The sequence below is a fragment of the Bradysia coprophila genome, unplaced genomic scaffold (genome assembly GCF_014529535.1).
Source record: "Bradysia coprophila strain Holo2 unplaced genomic scaffold, BU_Bcop_v1 contig_11, whole genome shotgun sequence".
Lineage (NCBI taxonomy): Eukaryota > Metazoa > Arthropoda > Insecta > Diptera > Sciaridae > Bradysia > Bradysia coprophila.
In genome coordinates, this window is record NW_023503386.1 from 1 (window position 1) to 22,305 (window position 22,305).

Here is a 22,305-nt window from a genome sequence, read left to right on the forward strand (position 1 = left end):
ACCTTGTAATTAATCAAATATTAACTTTTAGACGCTATTTATGTTACTAATATTAATTGTCGAACTATTTACTACCTAAAAACACCAAAACTTTGTCCATTAATAATTCTTTTGTCAATAAAAACCTTTAAATTAGACCACACCGATCTTACGATTTTCTTAAGAAATGTGCAACTTTGTACTGAGATGGTGCACTGGTTTCATTTTATGGTTTTATCAAATAAGTAAACATAATAATCGCATTATTTTCATGAAAAATTAATCTTTAGGCTCTAAAGATTAATTATAACGTTCATTTGCGTATTTTCATTTGTAATTATTTTCCAAAACTGATAAATAATGTAGCTGGTCAGGTACACCTGCACGGTCAGCTATACCCTCGCTTACCTTAACATAACTCAACGACAAAGCTTCCGTAGTTCTCATATGGAGCTCTGTACCGCTACGGTGAGTGCTATACCAGAGAATGTGGGCATGCAAATTTCGTTTATTTCGTAAGATGTTACATTTTTTTGGAAAAAATCCTTGAAGAAAAAAGGTTACTCTCAAATTTAGACGTTTTTTTTTAAAGTTTGTGGGCAACAACTTTGGGTTCGGGCTTTCCTAGATTTGGGGTTTTTTCGGGCGGGTATTGCAAATAATAGTGTACATCGAATGTCATGGACATTACAATTCGTGCCTTGGACTGTTATTAATCATCTAAGTAGTTTTCCCCGTTGGTATACCCACTCATCTCTTTCACCAGTCTCTTGGTGAAATCTTGGTTACAATTTGCGAGTCAAGCGACCTTTTACGAATGTTCGACTTAAAATCTTTTACTTCATTACTTTTTGTTATGTAAAAGAACACACGTATCCACAGATCTTTGCTTATTAAAATGCATCTGCATTAAACTTTTCTGATGTAGTTCATTGGGATAACGAAGCGTTGTACAGAATTAGGTTAATCTATTCAACCATTCAGAATTAACAAAGCAAAAAATCTTAAAAACTAATTTTTACTTATCTACATACACACCAAAAATCATCCAAGAAAAGTTATTCAAGCAACAAAGTTTCGGTTGAGAAGCTCTCTGCTGTTCCGTTGCATTCATTCCACGAAAATCAATTCCATTACGCTCTGGAGTATATACGGATTTACATAGTGAGTCTAATTTAAGACAATTATCCATTATGCTTTGCAAACAATGCTACTCAGTGAATGAAAGGCAGTAACTCCGACGATATACTATATAACCTATTTGAGTGGAAACAAGGGCATAAACATTTCATAACCATTTATCCAGAAATTGTATTCGAACACGTGAGTTCAAATTAATATTTGTAACGTGCTTTTGCTGCTAAAGTACGTTGTTATGTGTAAGCGTATGCGGGTAGACAATAAATAAAATATTATGTATAAACGGATCATCTTCGTTAGTACTACGCACACATACACACACGGGAAAGTTCTAGTATCGCAGCAAACTGTAAATGAGATTTAACTGTGTCATTGCGGTTTCAAGGGATAACCAATTATTTACAATTCAATTTAACATCAACATCATCTCTACAACAATAAATTCAAATGAGTCTTTTGTTTCGTAATGACTCGTTCATCTGCTCAGAAATGTGCGTGCGAAATTTACAAGTACGTTTATTCGAACACATATCTAACACATTCCGTGTCAGAGCAATGTTCCGGAATTCCCCCTTTTTTCAAGCTCTCAGTGACTAACAATATCATTAACCTCACAGCAGCTATCTTTGAACTCTAAATCTTCTTCCATTTCAGCGAAACACGTTTGCCTGAGTGTTTGTATATAGCATCGCCCTCAAACCATACCATTTACTTTCATTCCAATATTTTTTGCACGCAATATTTGAAATTCGTTAGCAAACCAAGCTCGCAACTCGCAAATTCAGTCCTAATGGTCCAATCCATTTCGCGGTTGTCATAATTCAACGATTTTAAATCCTGTTGTCGACGGCTGTACATTTCTTTATGAATAAATAACGCATGGCAACGAGAACTGAATATATACTTGGCTGAATTATATTCTCCTGAAATTGACACCGCATCATAGAATATTCGGTCAATTTATCTATCGACTTTTGATCTCTGTGCCGTTACATGCAAAGCATAAGCAGAACTTTGAAAAACTTTATAATTAGTTTATTGCGACAAAGGCGAACACATTATTTGGTGAAGAAAGTTGTTCGCGTTGCTGTAATTGTCACTTAAAGTAAGCAAAAGAAAATGCATGACACGGATAATTTTCCACATTATGTTGGGAAGAGTTTCGACTTTGACGGATACTTTTGATATTTTCATTAGTAATTTTAATTGAAAAAGCTGCCTTTGTTACTGTTCCTTATGTTACACCGACTAGGCATCTGAAAGTTCTGCACTGTTATGACAGTTAAAGAAAAGTACGAAAACTATCGGTGCACCGTTCATATCAATATTTGAACAAGTTTGACTTTATTGTTTGTTTCATCAAGCCATCAAGTTGTAGAATTTTATGCAGAAAGTCGAATCATAAAACAAGAGAAATTTAAAATTAAATTCCAGATGACGCAATTTGTCTGCATGCAGAAAAGTCCATTATGAACGTTAGGGTGGATCGATATTTTCATTTATTGTCCGATTGACAAGTGGATCGCCACCGGTTTTCAGTAGATTTTAATTTTTGGTTTTTCACGGTGCCACCCGTGCTGTTGCCAAATTCAAGTTTTTTATAGGAATGTTAGATTGCTTGGTGAAAAAAGACTTCACCATGCATAAATTTAAAACCTTGGACAGCATATGACACTACAATATATGCAACATAAGAAAACTCAATTTCAAAACCCCTGAAACCCCGTTTCATCTACGTGGTAAATACATACTAGGCGTGCCAATCTTAATCTTAGAACAACATTAAGAGTCAATTTGCCAAAACTTCGAACAACTTAAAAACAAGTTATCGGCGATTTTTGGAGGGTATACAGTCAGAGAGATGAAAAGTTGGCGACTAGGACGTCGCTTCGACAGTCCTGACTTAAAATTGTCTAATACGTCAGGAAAATTAAAATGGACACGAAGAAAAGTGGAATTCTACAGAATTTTTGTGTGAGTACACTTCAATCAAAATTGAAGCTCAACACAACTCGTGCCGCGGTAGGTTCATGGTGTCATGTATAGTAGAGGTCACTACCTACCCAACGACAACCATATCTTCCAAGTCTATCATTATAATTTTTTTTAAACACCACATACACGAAATGTTTTAATGGCCAGCATATGCGGCGTCAACACCTCTACCAATGACCATAATTTCAGATAAATGCGTTACATATTGTAGGTGATATGCAACAAAAACTATTTTGGTCACCCTAGGGCAGACCGTTTCCCCATGATTTCTGCAGCGAAAGCATAATTACTTCGAGGTTTTTTTTTGCAAATGACTCAGGAGGGTCTCCTGATTCAATTACTGTATATCCTCCAAAAATCGCCGATGGCTTGTTTTCCTGTTTCATACAACTTGTTCGAAGTTTTGGCAAATTGACTTTTAACAACAACAACAAACTGTGTCATACTTTTAAGCAAAATTCTAAATTACAGTTTACTAATAAACCGTCCTTTGTTGAGACAACACCAAGTTAGTTTCACATCTTCCAACACTGATAAGACCTCACAGGAGTGAAAAATTGTACAAGAAGCATCCAGACCAGTTTTAAAATTGTTATTTTTGGCCAAGACATTCTTTATAACTATTAGATTATATTGGATGTTGCGAAAGTAATTCATTACATGAGATAACTATTTTAAGAAAACTCTCAACTCTCTTTTAGAACAAAAAGCTTTGGTAAAGTCTTTTCGACAAGTGTAGGGTTTTTGAAAATTTTCTGGAAAATACTGTACTCTTATCCTGATTTAGACGAGAAGTTTTAAAAATGCGGGGGTTAATGGGTCTGGGAAGATTTTTCTCACGAGCTTGTTCCGACTTATAAAAGGTTCATTGCAGTCCAACGAAATTTTCAAGCTAGTCCAGCTCTGTACCACATATAAGATCTACAGAGTTATTAAGATTAACATAATTTCAAATTAAATTAACCGGAAGTTTAGTCGGAACTGCTCAGTCATTAGTATTTATTACCAAACAATTCGACTACGTCTCGTGGCAATCGCCTGGAATCAACAAAAAACATTTAAAATGCGACAAAATGTCATCTTCTCAGTTGTCATTTGAAAGCGAGAAAAGCCTGTCGAACAGAAAGAACGTACCCTAGAGTATTTATGAGCCGAAACTCAATGAAAAATCATCTCACACATGCAACTGAAACAAATGTCATTTTTCTTTGCTTTTTTAAACATGACAATCGAGAGAGATGCTAATATAACGACTGGGTCGTTACGAGGAACGTCGAATGACAGTTGGGTTTTTGAGAGAGAATTCAATACATTTTCTCTCAACCACATTTAACATCATTGGACATATTCCCTCCGTCGACACGACCCAGTCGTCAAATAAGCATCTATCTGTGACGATCGTACCTGCTTCATGAACATATATCCTGTGACATTTTATGTGTGAAATATTAATTAAATTCAATGTTTGATGTCTTAAAATGCATCGAAAATACTAAACCATAATTCAATGCACCAATTCTGACTGCAAATCATTAAATTGAAATGATTTTATTAAACAAACTTCAAATATTTACTGCGAATTTAAAACCTTCGCGCATAAATAAGGTAACTCGAATTACGTCAAATTCAAGTTACGTTGCTATATTTAAGGTTCTGAAAGAACCAGGTTTAGAGTCAAACCACATCGAAACTTTTTGTCGTTAAGTGACAGTTTTGACATTGACATTTTTGACGTTGTCAATATTGACATCTGAAAAATTTCGTCATAACCTCAATTTAAAAACGTGAACTGAACACAAAACTTGTCTTTAAACAATTAATTTGAATAATATTACCAGTGTTATCGTATCCTTATTGTAATATTTACGGATAATACTGTAATGTTATTCAAAATTAATTGTTTAAAGACAAGTTTTGTGTCCAGTTCACGTTTTAAATTGAGGTTATGACGAAATTTTTCAGATGTCAAAAAATGGCAACGTCAAAAATGTCAATGTCAAAACTGTCACTTCACAACAGAAAAATTTCGATGTGGTTTGACTCTTAAGACAACTCTGAGTTGATCACGAAGGCGTGACACACAAATTGAGTTCAGCGGCTACGAAGTTTATATGAAAAAGGCAACGTAACAAAAAACAAAATTCCGAATTTTCCTAAGAAATATTTTCTTCAAGTTGATTTCACATACAATCTGTACTGAGTGCGTTTATCGATTTCGGTGTCACCCGTCTTCGTGGTGGCTTAACCTGTTCTTCAGAACCTCGGCTATCTCTACACGAAAACAACACACACACACACACACACACACATTCAAGAGATGACTTTTCATTGTCATTTGTCATTTTGTTCTATTGATAGGGGCCTTGGAACGTAAATATAACTTTAATAGGAGCTGTTATCTTTAAAGTTTATAGAGTTTAAAGTTCATCCTGTCAGAAGTGAAAAACAATGGAACCGAAGACGAAAAAACTAAAATTAAAAGAACAACCAGCACAGGCCCTTTTGGATCTCAACGACGACTGCATCTTTAAGATTTTGTGGAAGTTGCCAAAAACTGATTTGTGTTCGATGAGCTTCACTTGTAAACGGTTGCAACAATTGGTATTCGAACACTTTCCACGTCAATATACGGATGAACAGGTCACCATCTCCAATCAAGAGTACATATATTTTGACATAAAAGAAAAGTTGATGAAGAAAAACTTTACCAAGTGCATTCCAAATGTTCTCATCGAAACGCATGGGACACATGAAAATTTGCAACAAATGTTAGATTACGTTGATGCTAAATGCTGTCCCAATTTCCGTGAACTTAAGTTGGACATCACGGGGCTATTGAAAGAAGTCCACGTTCAATCAATAAGAGGCCGCCTTCAAAATTTGTCAAGGTTGATCATTACTTCACCTCACAACCGGCTGGATATTCACAATGTTCTATTGAAGTACTGCGAAAATCTCGAAGACTTGCAGCTGACACTGTATTCTAGTTTTGACCAATTCTGGATGTTGAATAAGTACCCAACAATTAAGAAGTTGACCATTGGATTGATGACGGAAGAATCAATAAAATGGTTCGATGCTTTCGCTAAGAAATTTTTCCAACTGAATCCTCAAATCAAAAGCATTCGTTGTTTGGGAATCGAATGTGGAACGGAATGGAACCTATTCATAAAAACCGTCTTGCTAAATGTCACCAACTTAGAACGATTGTCTTTGATACCTGCGCACAGAAACATTATTACCAACTGGATTCCCATTGTCAATCAGTTAGTTTGCTACACCAAACAAAATCCAATCAAATGGCTCCATCTCAGTATTGGAATTCAAATTAAAGACGATGTTTGCTCGGCACTGAAGACACTGAATGCAGTACAACCAATCAGTGAATTGGATTACTACTTCAATGGCTGGCCAAATGAATTGGAAATGATATCCCAACTCAAATCTTTACAACGATTGACTCTTAAATGTACTCACAACTACACAATTGGAGAAGAATTGTTGAATACGCTATCCAAGCAGCTACCAAATTTGCAAGATCTTGCGCTTTGTGTACGAGACCATTTTATCGTTTTCAATTGGATTACAATGCGATTTATTCGCAATTCCTTCAAAATGAAAAATTTAACTTTAACAAGTTGCCGCCCGAACACGTTTACTTTTCACCCGAATGATTTGATTGCATTGAATGAATGCAGATCATCGATCTCTTGTGCATCAGCCGTTCTGATTCAGTGCGAATACCTTGAAGATTTTGAAAAACCAGCATTCAAATGTCCATCAGTCAAATCTGTTGTGATTGTTAAGTTTAAAAAAACGATTATCCGATACCGTGAAGTACGTGGATAGATATAGAATTTGAGCTATAAATATCAAAATAAAATTTAAAATGGAATTTGTGTTTTAATTTAAAAATTGATCTTTTGATTGGCCACCGTCCTAATTTAAAAAAAAACTTTTCCCCGCAAAATACTTAGGCTCTGACTGTGACAACGATTTCTTGGTAGAATCCGGAATCTGGATTTCTAATTTATTTTCTAATTGACTATTTGACATACATTTTTTGTGCGTCATGTGTTTTGTGGAAAACTAACATTCCTTTCTAAAAAATTAAGACAAAAGTTAATTGAAAGTACCGACACCTTTGAGCGCCTATGACCTCAAAAATGTCACAAATCCAGCAGAAATCCAAAAAAAATTGATGGAAGTGAACATAATCCGTAATAATGGAATCATAGGAACTTAATCTCTGTTCATCTCAAAAATGCCACAAATCCGACAGAAAACGAAAAAAAATTGATGGAAGTGAACATAATCCGTGATTTCTAGGATTGGGAACGGGTGGAAATTCAGGATGGAAAGTTATTGTAGGTTCTACTTACTAGTGGGTATTGTAACACTTCGTCCACATTTTAGGCAAAAAAATCCAAAAGAATCACTTTATAGTTTATAGAATTAGAATATGCAAAACTTGAGACAAAAAAATGTAATTTTGCTACTCTTAGCTTCCAGGCTCGTATCTATGATCGCTCTGAAAAGCTTATACTCGGCCGGCTAGATCTGCAAGTACTAGTCTTCAGCTTTCCAAAGAGCCCCATTTCAATGAAATATGTTTCGATTTAACCAGGGAAATTGGGGTCGAAGTTAGCGGTTTTCTTGGGTTACTTTTTTGGGATCCCCCAATATCTAGGGCATTTTTCCAGTCCCAGAAACAAGTTATCCCCTAAAATGTCGGCAATGAATGAGGATTTCATCCAAATCAAACCCCATAAGAAAATAAACCGGTTATTTTACCGGTACTACCGGTTCGCGACATCCACAAAAAAAAAATTAGTTCCACAACTTTGACCCCTCTATCATATTCCATTGTCAAATTTTCGATAAGTTCTCCAGCGCGCGGATGGACTTAAGAACCCAGACTATGTGTGGCGGGGTAGGTAATGTCTAAATTTAATTTTAGATTTTGTACAGTCAATCTTTCGGACTTGAAGTTAACGAAAATGTCTTCTTCTGCGACTAGGTTTGGTGCTGGTGGGATCGTGAGTACAGCATATTGTTTGCTATACGAATTGTACACGTTACGTTTAACTAGGAAACAGGTTAATGGACTGCTATCACATACAGATTCGCCTTGTTCATTAGGTATGTCAGTTTGAGTGGCCATTTTGCGTGATCTGTAATTCTGTCTTTCCAAATTTTATGTATCTTCGGTACACTCAACCGCTGGGAGATTTGTACGATTGGTATGAGGATTATTTACGAGACGAATAAGAGGTTGATGCAAAAGCCGGTGGTGGGCAGACAATGACAAGGCAATTAGGTTGTATACTGCTGAGAAAGTGGGTAATGCAAAGTCAATCGACCCATTTAAGTTTTAGCTTACAGTTTCAACATAAATTCGGATATTTTATCCCACGAGTGGAATTGGTCAAAGTTTGATGGGAATCTGACATATTCAATCTGTGGCATACTGTCGAGTACGTCTCAAATTGTCCACTATCACCAGTACCAAATTAAAATTTTACTTTCGATTGATTTGTTGGAACATTTGTCTTTTATTTAGTCTAGCAACATGACGAATTGGGCAAAGTTTGATGGGAACCAGTGGACAATTGACGCGAATGTGCACCACATGATGCACCTGATAGTTAGTTGTGATATATAATGACAAACAATAGGGTGGGGAACATCGTCCTTCTTATTCATCTCCTTGCACCGGAATTACCAGTCGTTATTTCTTTACTCTAATTTCTTTTACTGCAATATTTTGCTTAATCAAACCGATAAATTTGCATGCAAATTCGTGTACAAAAGAGGTTTAATCACAATTTTATTCGGTTCAAATGAAATTCTAGCCAAAAGAATTATATTTATGGAATTAACTTATAAACATTGATTCTGTGCATGGCCATAGTCAAACGAGTATACTAATGAAAGCCAGTGAAAGCAAATAAACATTTCCATAACAAAATACATTATTCATTTATGGCGCTTAGGGTGAAACATAATGGTTACGTTTTTTGAAAAATTTGTGCCATATCATCGGTCGTGTTTTGCTTAGCCTGAAATTTAACTTTTGATATTGACCCGTCTTTTCAACCTATCGCGAACAGACATTTCACTCGTACATTAACCAAATCTGTTACTTCTTTTGATCAAAATACAATTTCTATAATCTTTTAGATCATTCATTTCGCTGTTTAAACCTGCTAAAGATCAACATTTATTGTTGTCGCTTTTGTCGATAACAGATGAGACGGAAAATAACAGTTGATCGTAGAATAATTGTGTTCGACAGTTTATATATCTCTTATTCTATTTGTTCGGGCATCTGCAACATATTGCTAGAAACTTCACCTGATTGAAACTTCCAAAAGAACTTACTTTTTTCGTAGTAGACGGAAATAATACAAATTCGATTATAAAATCACGCCGTAAAGCTTGCATGCTTTCAAAAGCTATACGCGAAACCGACGATACAGCTTCGAGGCACGTTTTATTACTCGATGTTTTGTTTAATTCGATGTTGATTTGCTTGAAATGATTTACCTAACTAAATTATGATGAAATTATGGATAAACTTTAAATGCTGGCAAACACGCCGATTGCATAGTGTAAATGCCCGCCCGGTACAACCAACCAGCTCTATTTTACAAAAGTAAATACCAATTTTACAGCCTTTCATTTGTTAAATGTGCAGTTTTTTTTGTTCCAGACGATTCACCAGGTCTTAATTATCGTAAGCAATCAGACCCAGAGAGTATATTTACTAGATTGACACACATAAGAGAGACTCTGGTTGGCTTGTGTCGTCATTCTTTATAATTCAAGGAGAGGCCTTGGCCAGCTGATGAATTCGGCACTGCATATTTCAATTTATTTATTACTGTACTTACAAACGGGTCTGAATAGAGAGATTTCCCTTGCGTAAAATGTGTTTGCGTTACGCAGATGCTTTCCTGTTAAATTTCCAAATCAAACAAAATTCATGTTACAAAAAGGGATGGGTGAATGGGTATTTATAGCTCTACACTTTTATCGCAAGGCTCAATGAAAATGGTCTGTAAAATCATCAGATTCTGATCAGAAAATCGAAATTGTTTTCAGTTGATCTTGGTGCTAATATTTCAGGAAGGCTTTCAATTGAAGCGTCGATTGTTTACTCAAAATTAATCTAGAGGCAGCGATGCTCTGTTTTTCAATCAAGTAAAATTTTGTACGCCTTGGCCACAATAATTCGTCCATAATGTTGCCTCATTTCGGAAGTCTCATCTAACTCTTCGATCAGAAATCATCGAGAAGAGATTTTGTTTAAAATTGTTAGTCATCTGTTATCGACAACGACGAATCAAAGTGCTGCGATCTGCGCTCTTTTATTAACATCAAAATGTGTTTATGTAAAGACCAATGAAGTAAAAGATTTTGTGTTCAACTGGACATTATTTCGAACAAAACGGGGAAGAGGCATTGAAGCTTTTGACTTTCTCTTGATTATCCGAGATTCATTTTATTTTTCATTACCATTGTTGGTGTTATAAAAAAACGACTCACTCGATCCACCATAAACACTGTACCCAACCCAATTAATATGAGTCGTAATTTTTAATTACATCAAAAGCTCAGCATTCAGCATGTGTATATATACTGTGTACATTATATGAATTGACCAAAGTAATAACTGCTGCGAAGAAAACATTTTCCCTTAATTTATTTCAGAAAAATTGAAATTTTTTTTTTTATTCCACCTTCGAGTAACAACATATCAAGCCTGTTCAGATTTTCACATGTTCGTGAAAGATAATTCCATTTCAAGCGAATTAAACATGTAAAAGCACAATAAACTTTATGGTAATTAAGCCCTGTTTCATATTAAATAAATAGCATGGACATTATGGTAAATAGATATTGTACCTCGTCGTACTGTTTTTATGTGTACCAGTACACTCCACATAGTATTATTTCCGTATTTCTTCATTCCGTGCATGAACTTCGTTATAGTTTAGTTTGTGACAAATAATCCAATTTCCATTTTCCTATTATTTATTCAATGACAAATTCATCTCTCACGTTCACTTGTTTGACATACAAACAAAAAAAAAAAACAAAACTTCACAAAATGCTTTCTAACACATTAATTAACGATGTAACTTGAGAATCGATTGTAATATTTTATCAAAATGTCACCACGACCCTACACAATCCAATTTTCATTGACTCTTTCCCATTTGCCAGTATACACACGCCTGAATGTGACACGAGCAAGTGATATATATTTTTGCGGGGTTCTGTTTTTTTTTCGGCAGAAAACTTCTCATGAAAGTTAGTGGTTTTTGCTTCGGCGTTTTTCTTGCGCTTCGCATCATTGATAAGAGAATAATTTATCTACAGGGATAATAGCCTGTGTCTATAAATGTACACAAGAAATGGACGATATGAGAATTACGGTTTTTCGTACGCAATGTAGTCTCCTCATCAGAAATTATTGTGCGAAAGGCTGTTCTAATGTGACATGATTAATCAGTACGACCGGAAGTTTTAATTAATTTGAAATATACGGATGCCAGATGTAAAGCAATAAAAAGTGTCGTAGTGTCGCATATCATTCGATTACCAGTGACAACTGCCATATGCTTTGTACGAGCAATTCAAATTTATTGATTGATCCCAACAACAACAATAACAAAAAATAAAATAATTTAATTGGATGATGTTAAGTGTTTTCAGTAGAATGCCTCGGAATGGTGGTGTTGTAGGGAACGAAAAAAATCAATCTTATAACAAGAGATCCATTTTTTTGTGAATACAAAGATACGAATGGAGAAATGGTGTAAGGAAGTGGAGTTTACGATGTCGTTTATCAGATTCGGCGAGAAAGACATTGGAGGAGTTTTATTACTGAAATAATACAATATACAAGAACAGAAGCACCGTTCATATACAATCGTTCAACAATGCTCGCATCATTTCTTATTCGTATTTTACGTACGTAGATCATGTTAGGAAAAGCTTTGCAGGCATCCACTTCTCTCTTTTGATGTTTCGTGTAACACTTTGTAATACACTTAAAAAAATTAAGGGAGTATCACATTTTCATTTTCAACAGATTTGACAGTCTTGATATTTTGTCCCAGTAAACTGGTTATATGTTATACGTGTGTCGGAAAAACAGTATTTTTCATTGTAATTCTCCATTTATAAAAAAAGAAAACGAGATTTTTTGGTAAAAAGTGACCATCGGGTACTTCGGTGACTCGCTCTCATGTGAATTTAGTTTTCTTGGTACAGCAAACTGTTCCATATTGTAGCCCAGGGTCCTAGGAGCATTTATCACACGCATCCAACCAACCACAAACTTGGCTGCTTCATAAAAGTCAACAAATTTCACATTTTATGTAAGAAGTAAAGTCAGGAAAATTATCATTGGAATTACCAAGGAACTGTGTAAATTACATTTAAGATGAAAAAAATGAAAGTGGTCGACAAACCAGTCGAAATTTCTTTGGAGTAACAGAAGACATTTTAGAAATTACCCTATCTCTTAATGATAATAGTCCCTCCAGCACAAGTTTTTATATTTTTAGGAAGTACCGAGCCTAAACCCTAAACCGTTAGGTTTGCTGATGCGCGCACCCGTTAATAGTCAGAGAAAATTTTTTCTTAATACAGTCACTCAAGCCAGTACAGCCAACAGCCCGACGTATTTGGTAGATTATGTGATCAGTCTAGTCTAGCACTACAATCCCTTAAAATTTGAACAAAGTCGATCCTTTATTACACAGATAATCAGGATGAAAAAATTTCCACCTGAAAACCACCGATTTTTCAAACAGCTCTACCACTAAAACGACAATTCCAATAGAGGCGAGATATACCTCGTTGAACTCGTAATGAAGCTAGGATTCGATGGGTATCATACTCGTCAAAAATCCGGACGGCATGGCTAGCCGATTGCTCGAAGATTTCGCGATATCACTTTAAAAAGTGAAAGGAAACGTCTCGAAAAAAACCTTAAAGACTTTGAAAATACTTACAGCCATGTACATTTGGAAGTACCGTCCTATTATAAATTTATTTTTCATACGTAGGACCCGACAAGTGCGACTTCGTCGCCCTTTTTCTTTGTCCAATATGAAAAATACTATTCGTACCACGGATTAAAAGACTTTTAGCGTATTCGATTCTCATACGCTAAAAAAGACTTTTAGTCCTAGGTACGAAATGTACTATTTTCTCCAACTTCTCTCATTCCTCCATAACGAGTATATGGAGAACTGAGAGAAGTAAGCAATAAGAGATATAAGAAATTTATAATAATGACGGTACTTTTAAATGTCATATCTGTAGAGTAAATGGAAAAATGTTTTTCAGTCTTCGTTAATTCTTTAATAAAATGATAACTTCAGGGCGGAATTAACCCAGGCCTGGATTACTTCAGTAATTCTCAGCGGATTTCCAAAGCCCTTTTATTATTCGACGACGAAGAATGTCAGATGGCTGTCATCTGTTATCAACAACGACAACAATAATAAACGACAAGTTCTGAATAATCTGCTCTTATATAGAAAACAGCATGTTCAAATGAAGTAAAAGATATCTGAAATCAATATCTAAAAATCAACGATCAAATGACGTAATAGATCAGATAGTAAAACTGCTAATATGTTTGCCGTCTGTGACAGGTTAAATTATTGGGTTAAGTTCGTTAATGGGAAATATTAGAGTATTACACCACGAGTAATAATCTAGGATTTATTCCGAAAAGAGTTTTTTGTTTGATATTTTGGTGTCGATGGTAAAACAAAATAAAGTTTCGACGAGTGTGAAGTGTGAAGCGAGAAATTCTGCAATTAGACCATCCACACATCGATGGGCTAGCAACATACTGCAGAAATTGTGAAAAATGAAAAAGAACGTGTGACCTTTTTAAATAACAAAAAAACATTGAAAGACATTCACGAGAATAATGCAATTAACCGAAGCACTTCAAGCAAATGTGATCATAGTTGACAGCTGCCCAATAGAATGCTATTTTGTATGAAATAGTCGCGGAAATGGTTTTTTACTTTACACTGTCAATTTTCAGTATCCTATTTAGAGTACCACTCATGCTTGAAGTGCGTTGAACTAACCCATGTCCACCTAAAGGCGAAAGGTTGTTTTGATCGTTCATTAGTATACACATAAAATGATATTATCAAAAATTTGAATTTCGATGTGGGTGGGCACCTGTAAAATTTTTGATCTTTTTGTTGTTGCTAAGCTTCATTAAGAAAGGTGTGTCGTCTGATAACAATAGAATTTTTGCTTCATTCTACACGCTATGCAAATGCCCGAATGAATTTGAATTTTAGTGCGTTTTCTAGAATGCGGAAAGCATTTGGTGACAACGTTTATCATCGTAAAGTTTTATATCTGGGTGTATCCAAATAAGCAAATTTTGAGTCATTGATTGATATTGAAAAAAACGTTTTGTGCAAACTGCGCTAATAATGGATTTATCAAATTTCTATATTCGGCACCTATCGTCGCGTCGACCTTGTCATTTGCGTAATGGTTCTATTGTAGTTGATGATCGATTTATCAGTAGAATCAATGACTGAGAAGATGATATAAATTCTGAACAAATTTTCAAACTCAGTCAGTTCTTTGGGAGTACTCGGGCGGCGGTTCGGAGGCTAATCTTTTTGAGTTTCGTATTCATAGTGCTGTGGTTACTCTGTGATTTGTTTGCCTGTTATTACATCTTAATTTAACGTGTAATTAAATTACATGAATTTCTGATGCTGTGATTGAAATTCAATTTTTTTTTTGTATTTGAAGTAGATTTTGGAAACGAATTGACGAATTCAATAGACGACTTTTGTATTTGAAGTTTTGCAATCAAATATTAAAATGATTCTAAAATTTGGAGCAATACTCGTGGTGAGTTAATGTAAAAAGGGTCGAGTATTCGACCGCCCGGTTGAGCAGCTGGTACTTTATCCGACTTTACCAAATAAAAATTGTTTACACAAAATTACGAAAATAGAAATTGAGGTCCGGAGGATTCCTCAATGAGGAAACCAATTATAAGAATATTTTAGATTTTTCGAATCATTCTGAAGTGTTGAATAATGATCGCAACCACCAGACTATAATGAAGAAAATGATGCAAATCAAGCCAATCAAGGTGACGCAATTCGGTTTAGCTATTTTTCAGCTGGTCCACTCATACAAACTCTTTTAGACCCTTTTTAAAGTAAAATTCCATAAATTTATCAATTTTACCGAATTTCGAAACACATATAGACATTGAAGCTCGAGGGGCAGATATTTGTAAATTCTAAAAAACAATTTTCTGAGAATTTTCAAGCATTTTCCTATCGTTTTCTAAGGATTTTTTCTGATTTTCAAGGATTTTCTTCTTTTGATTGGTTTTTATTGAGCCTTTTAAAGGATTTTTTTTTAGTTTTGCGGACTTTCTATGGACTTTCAATGAATTTGAGGATTTTCCTTCGTAAAATTGTAGGATTTTTATTTGACTGACAAAGGACGTCGTATTTTTTACTGACATAACGAAAAGTTCGAAAGTTTTATTAAAAAGCCAAAATTTTCTTAAAATTAACAACAATATCGTTTTTCAGATCCAACTCTTTTTTAGTAATTGTTTAACATATGCATATGATGATGGCAGCTACCATCCAGACAACAGAGGTCAATATATACCGGATAATAGCGGGAGATACATTTCAGACAACAGTGGCCAATATATTCCGGATAATAGCGGGAGATACATTCCAGACAACGGAGGATTTTATGTACGTCAACCTGTGTCGTATGAGTTAACTTACAACCCCCCATCTGTGCGCTTAATTGAACCCATCAGAGGTTTCGGTGGAAAAGGAAATTTCGGTGGACCGCAAAGGCCATTGCCACCAGGACCAAAAGGACCGACAAAACCAAATCGGCCAACAATTATTGATCGCAGGACGCTCATTTCTTACGTTGGATGAAATTTCTATTTTCTAATTTAGATTCATATCAATACAATACACTTACTCTTGATTCCAATGCTTGACAATGAAAATTATATTAGATTCAATAAGTTATTGTAGCCCGTTGAATTATTAGCAATGAAGAAAAATTAAAAACATTAGCAATGAGATCGGACTTTTCAGATAACCCGTTTCTGGCAAGGTTCTGAAAGAACAGGTTGGACACCTCTTAGTTGATCACGAAGGCGGTGACGACTTTAACTTACCAAAAAAAAAATGTTCAAGTTGTAATGAGTGGGTGTCTTAACCTGTTCTTTCAGAACCTTGGTTCCTTGTACTTCCATAATCAAAACAAAGCGTATCGACGGGTGTCCATCACCTTCGTGGGTGTCTTAACCTGTTCTTTCAGAATCTTGGTTCCTGGTACTTCCACAATCAAAACAATGACTCACCAAGTGACATTTTCTTCATACAAAATTTGTCATTTTGTGTATCATTGTGAATCAATAAGATTTTCCTAGTATTAACACGATTAACACTTGCATTTGAGACGTCAGAAATACGTCTTATTTATGATAAATTAGGTTAAAATTTCAGCGATTATTTGTCAAAATTCGAATTTCAAAGTTCGAAACGTTCCCAATTTTTTGACGTCAGCGAACGTTGACGACAAACAAAATATGTTTTTCAGATCAAATTCATTCAAGTTATATTTTTATCAGGAACATTAGATTAATAGAATTTGCTAGTAAATTTGATGCGTTAGTATTCAAAGTATTTACGTATCTTACGTGGCACTTCTTCTCCCATTATTTCTTATTTAAAAATGGGGAATAAGAACTAAGGAAACAATCTTTTAATGCCCCTTACCATAATTTACTTTATTCTGCGGTCATCAGAGCCGTATTAACACGTTGGGCTATTGCGGGTCTGTCTGCGGTACATTGGAAGAGAGGCTATTCGTTGGATATTATTTGGGTGTTGAACACAAAATGTCGATCGATTTTCATGTAAAAACTAAAATGCTTAGGGCACCGATTGATCGATACGACAGTAAGAACCGTGATGGTAACTTTCGAGAATGTTTCGCAAACTAGACAGAAGTCATTTGCTATATTGATTGAATGCAGGGAAATATTTTGGCCGAACTATTGATAGACTTTGTTAAGTCTTGAAATAACATTACATGCAGAAAAACAAAAAATCGAAAAATTTAAGATCGTTGTCCTCATTATCGTTCACGTCGCATTTAAACACCAATGACATTTAATTTCTTCTATGCCTTATTTTACTGACTCTACACGGTGAGCTTAAAAAAAATTTTATTCGACCTCTCGTGGACATGGGATATTTTTATGGGAATGTGCTCAGGGGCCTCCCAGGATGACGAAATGACTATTCCCAAAATATTTCGATGGGAAAATATTTAATTAGATCGATTTTTCGTTTTTTTTTGGGACCTGCGGGATGCTTCGAAGACTGTTTGGACCCTACTGGTGACTCGTTTGAACACAAAAATATAGTTGCTGTTTAGCCTGAGGTGTAAGCTTTACAGCGGTACCAATCATGATATTCATGACTACCAACAAACATCTTGTATGAGGCATAGTCATTATTAGTCTCTTTATAATACTTTGTCTATTTGCTCACGGTGCAAATTGTCTCTTTATAATACTTTAGCTATTTGCACACGCTGCAAATAGAATTTGTATTATAAATAGACTATTTGCACATTGTGCAGCGAGCCTTTTCCTAAAGTATATACTTGCCCATTCATCGATTACAAGTTATGTGTACAAAATTATACTTTATGTTTTCATACTCGAGTATATACCATACTCGGGAATTGCCTAAATATCTGCTCTTAAACTTCGAAGTCTGTTTTACAATTTTCAGATGAAATATAGATGTTGTTCGTGTTGAACTGTACGATCTTTACGATAAGAAATACAAATAATTCAAACTAATTTATGTTGTAAAGACTGAAAATGTGAAAGGTAGAGATGAATGCACGTTAACAACTTGTGTTATCCATCGCACGAAAGGGGTATAATGATGGTCAATCAAATGAGCAAAAAAATATGTTGAACGCGAGATTGAAGGTAATCGTGGCCACGCCTCGGTAATTTAGTTCCACATCGATTAACTAAAAGTTTTTCAAAATGGATTGAGAATTACTCAAATTATTTTGTTCACAACGAAAAATGGTTACAGATTTTTTCGGTATTTTCTTGGGTAAGGCCCTGCTTTCAGTCAAGCAAGGGAACTATAAGAATCTTGTTTTTGTCACTCTCAGCTAGGCATGGGCGATAATGATAATGATTATCGATAATTATCAATTATCGATAATCGATAATTATCGACTTTTTTTATCGAAAATTATCAAAACAATATCGATAATCGATAATTATTGATATTTCGCTCCGAAAATCCGATATTTATCGGTATATTCCGATATATCTGTAGATTATAATGAATTTTCAGATAAATATCAAAATATCGATACAGTCAAAGGCAGTTAATTTTCAGCAAAAATTAACTTCAGCTGTTTTTCAGCTGATCCATACAAACAATCACAACCATTTATACGTCTTTATACGGTTTTACCACTATCATGCGCGTGCGTGTAGCAGCTTCAACCGTATGAACAAGGAAAACCAGTTTTGATTGTATGTGTGGATCAGCTGAAAAACAGCTGAAGCAAATTTATGCTGAAAATTGACTGCCTTTGACTGTATTTTGATAATTATCGAATTTCGATATTTTGATAATTATCGATAATTATTAAATTATCGATAACGATATGATTAATCGACTATCGATAATTCCTTTCGATTGATATTATCGATAATTTTGAACGTCTCCCATCCCTACTCTCAGCCAGAACTATTTAAAAATCATCGCATTTCCGGCATTTTATGGGGGACCATTTATAAATGACGTCGTCCGCTCTCCCTCAGTATAAGACGTCATTTATGAATTCAAATTCACTATAAGGGTAAAGCAACATGCATGCCTTACCACACGCTTTCAACGACTATGATCATAAACTGCAGTTCAATTACTTTTTTGGACGTATTTAAAAAGCGATTTATTTATTTGTTACATAGACTTAACCTTCGGGTTTATTACTTCCATCGATGTCACTATTTTTGTCGTCATTATCGATAACAGATGAATTGCCTTATGTTACAGGTTAACAATAAAATCATTTGAATTGGTTATGAGCGGAATGACGTAGTGCCTCACAACTCGAAAATTAAAAAACGAAATCAATTAAAAAATCACGATCCTTGGTAGACCTAGTTTTTTTTGGACCCTCCCCTTCGTGAAAGTTAATAGATTAAAAAAATCCATCCCCCTAATATGTAAAGTCTGTCGGTCAACCACAGTCGTAACTCGGTGTGTTTGGGACTAAACCTACCTTGCCCGTTTCTCTTCTATATACTCATTGAAGAGTATAACCTGAAGTGAATCATAACTCGCTTATCCATGAAGCAATCGTCTCCTCCTCGTCTTTTCTACCTCTGTTATCATTCCTGAACCCAATACCACATTTGTCGTCTTAAGAGAAAGACGCACAGGGGTTTAGAGGGTCTACGGATTATCTGTGCAAGAAAAGAAATTTCGTCCATTGATCCATCGTTCACTCAGAGTCTCAGCGTCAGTTTCTCACCATATTCAAGACTTCACCGAGCTAAAACAGAACAATGAAGACCACGAAAGAAGGGCCATATTCTAAGTCCAAGTACAGTCAAATCCGCGTAAAAACGCAAGAGCGAATTAAACAAAAAAACAAAAAATTGTCCGAGTCTCGTTTATCCCTAGAGTACCTAGAGACACCGTTTCGTTCCGTCCGTATGTGAAAAGCATACCAATTATTGACCTCTATTTGGTCGTTTTTCATTCTTTATCAACAATTGAGTAGATATTTAATTCAACGAACGCTTCAAAATATTATCCGCAACTATCTCACACGTTTAACACATGAGGTGTATAGCACAGATCTTGTAAATAATGAAGCGCATATCAAAACGAATAGCTATTCATCCATCGAATGATAAATTGAAGTAGAAATAACATATGAGCAACATGAACCCTCAATGCCAACACCCCATATCAATATTTTAAATGTTGGAATTTCTAAAAATATCTTTCGCACCATATAACCAGAATGGTACCTTCATAAAAATTTCTTGAAGGCATTATTCCTGTTCCTTACCTATTCAAATCAATCCAACCCAGAAACATCAATTATGCATTTAGTGAATGGATGACAACAAACATTCACATTATAACCTAGACGATTTACCGTGCCAAGTTTATACATGGAATGGAATTCTACAGGGCAAACGCTTTTATTTACAAAAGGTGGTACATATTCAACTATTCAAAGCGACTATGTAAATGAAGCACTATGGCAAAGCATACATAAAAATAATGGAAAGCAACATTTTCCACAGACATGTACGTTACATGGATTTTCTTTTCATTTCGTCAGCAGTTAAGTCAATGTTTGCTGTGAATTTTCTTATCGACTTTCCTTTAAAACTTTCAGTTGTTTCCAAGTAAAAACCAGCTCGAAATGAAGATTGACTCATTGGCTTTTATAGTTTTTTATGAATGAACTAAGGAGATTGAGCTGAGTATTATAACATAGCATTTTGTTGTAACATTTGGAAATTGGCTAATCAACTGTTATCAAACAACGATGACAAAACGAAGCTTTGAGCTATGGATTTACTTGGTAGTTAAGTCGATAAAGTCATTTTCAACAGAAACGTTTACAAGAATCAATCGCTAAAATCGCACCCAAGAATACTTCGTTTTATAACATGACTTATCATCGTCGGACTTATTATCGTTGAAGAATTAAGTCTTTCTCTTCTTGTTAGAAGTATTTTGGGTGCAATTTATGCGATTGATTCTTGTAAGCGTCTGCCGCTATCGACTCCACTCTAGTAGATCGTTAAAACAAATGAGGTAGAAGATTTTGACGGAAACGATGAAACTGTTCCAATTATTGTCTTTTCCAAATAGGAAGCAAATAGTCTGTTCGTTAGTCTTTAGATCAACGTCTACACTTTGGTCACGCCACTAAAAAGGTCAGGTCGGCTAGAATTTTACCTGGATTTACGTGAAACCGACCTGTCAAGTCAGGTTACAGGTTGACCTGCAATTTTTGACAGATTTGTATAACAATTTCTTAAAATTTCAGGTTTCAAACCTGACAGGTTTGAGAAATTCAGGTTCAGGTCAGGTTGCTTCAAAGGAAAACCTGACATGACCTAAAATTTCAGGTCTTACGATTTTCGTCTGATAGAAACAGGATCTTACGCCAGCCTGTAGATCCAAGTCGCAATTTTAACTGAACTTCTTTTCTTAATTTTACATCAAAGAAACCAATCTTTGGTGTGTTCCTACATATAGCTCTTTCTGGAAATCATCTTACAGAACCTATCACCACATCACCTACAAGAGCTGTTAAAATGCAGGAGTATGTGAATAATTAATGGCTTATGTGGAAACTTTTCCGACAAGATTTTAACTTTCTTCGCTTCTTTCCAAATTAACAAAGATGTCGTTCTGTCTCCCAACCAACATCTTTTCAATTCATTGGTTCAATTATTTGTAAATAAAGTGACTCGGAAATTTCATGCAAAATTTCTATCTCTAAGCTGGCAACAACCCTCCAACGTTTTTAACGGCTCTCAGTGCTACTGGTGCTATTGTAGAATATCGCAATTAAAATGATTTTCTAAACATTTACATAGTCAATAAAATGAAAATTCCACTCAGCAAGTTGACTAATCCCATCCAATAACAATTAAAACCGAAACAATTCACAACAATAGCGCAAATAAAAGACGACTTTGCAATAATGTATGTCACAGTCACATTAAATAACATTGCTTTTGCCATCCGCTTTTAAATTACCTCGACAAAGTAGAGTCCTCTATATGACCCAGACAGCCGAATGTTAAAAGAAAATTTTAAACGATAGGAGATAAAAAATTTATGATTCAGCATTCAGTCTGAGATTTATGTTCACCTTACACCATTGCCTTACCCCCCGTAATATTTTCATCAGACGAAATCTGGAGATGTTGCGCAAGAACATTATCATGTTTAGACGGAACATAAAATTTTTTTAAAGTCACTCTCAGAAAGATGATATATTAGACTGACTGAATACTATCTATACCTATGTACATGC

At 35.1% G+C, this 22,305-nt stretch overlaps 1 long non-coding RNA gene across 1 annotated transcript; it reads left to right on the top strand.

The window, feature by feature from the left end:
- The first annotated feature begins 14,770 nt into the window (after nucleotides 1–14,770).
- On the top strand, nucleotides 14,771–16,249 carry LOC119073023. Its single transcript, XR_005086973.1, has 3 exons — nucleotides 14,771–14,870; nucleotides 14,938–15,036; nucleotides 15,738–16,249. It is a non-coding gene; the product is annotated as an uncharacterized LOC119073023 (long non-coding RNA).
- Nucleotides 16,250–22,305: the final 6,056 nt, after the last annotated feature.